At 37.8% G+C, this 1,285-nt stretch overlaps 1 pseudogene; it reads left to right on the forward strand.

Moving 5' to 3' along the window:
- The first annotated feature begins 406 nt into the window (after positions 1 to 406).
- On the forward strand, positions 407 to 506 carry LOC113354703 (annotated as a pseudogene).
- The last annotated feature ends 779 nt before the right edge of the window (positions 507 to 1,285 follow it).

Here is a 1,285-nt window from a genome sequence, read left to right on the forward strand (position 1 = left end):
TATAGGTTTCTGAATATGGGTCAATCTTTTGACGGTTATCAAATCTAGTGTTATTATAAAGAGCATTGGCCTGCTCTTCAATATTCTGGCCTTCCCAAAAAGGCTCCACTCTACCACTAGTCTGGCCCACTTCTAAGGCTTCTAACCTTTTTGCTATAGCAGCAATTTTGGCATCTGATTCATAGCCCTCCTTCTACCCTATTAACGTTTCCTCTACTTAAAAGAATTTTTTCTGGGGTGCCCTACTATTTTCCCATTGCTGGGTTTTTTCGGCGATTTCATTAAAAATTCCATCGCCGCATCAACAGTTTGGTTTTCAAATCCACCAGTGCATAGAGACTCAACCATGGTCGTTGTGGAATAATCTAAACCCTCATAAAGGATCTGAACTAGCCTAACCTTTTCTAAACCATGATGAGGACACTGGGATAATAAATCATTGAACCTTTCCAAATACCTATATAAAGATTCTCCCTCTTGTTGTGAAAATGTGCATATTTGCGTCCTAATAGACGATGTTTTGTGCCTAGGGAAAAACTTATTGAAAAAGGCAGATATGAGTTGTTCTTATGTCTCAATTGACTCGGAGTCCAAACTATACATCCACGACTTGGCCTTATCTTTCAGGGAAAATGGGAATAACCTAAGTTTTAAAGCATCATCATCTAACCCTCTAATTCTTAGAGTACTACAAATTTCCTCAAAATCCCTAACATGGTAATAATGATTTTCATTTTCTTTCCCTAAAAAGATTGGTAGCATCTGTAAGGTCCCAGGTTTCAGTTCATAGGGTGCCTCCGTTTCATCTAACTTAATACACGAAGGACGAGTTGTCCTAGTTGGATTCAACAAAGCTTTTAAAGTTGCCATTTCTGGCTCTATCGGAGCAACATGGATTCTCTCCTCAGTCAAAGGACGTTCAAAAACAGACTCTTCAAAAATCGGACTTTCTAGATTAAGGTAATCGAGACGCTTCGAACTACTAGGTTTCTCTTTAACAAATCTACCTAGTGCATCTCTTTTACGTTCAGGCATACAATAGAATTTTCTAAATTGGAAGGGTAAGCAAACACAGATCAAGGCCGACTCAACCAAATCAAACCTATTGATTTCTAGCAAACAAAAAGCATGATGGCTAGTGTACGAACCCAAGGTGCAGAGACAATATCGTAATTGTCCTCCTTCTATGCAAATAGTTTATATTTAAAGTACCCTTCCGTAGGGTAATAATAAAAAAATAATGTCCCAAAGTCCAAAAGCCCAAAAAAATAAAGAAAAATTACAA

Source organism: Papaver somniferum, chromosome 2 (assembly GCF_003573695.1).
Source record: "Papaver somniferum cultivar HN1 chromosome 2, ASM357369v1, whole genome shotgun sequence".
NCBI lineage: Eukaryota > Viridiplantae > Streptophyta > Magnoliopsida > Ranunculales > Papaveraceae > Papaver > Papaver somniferum.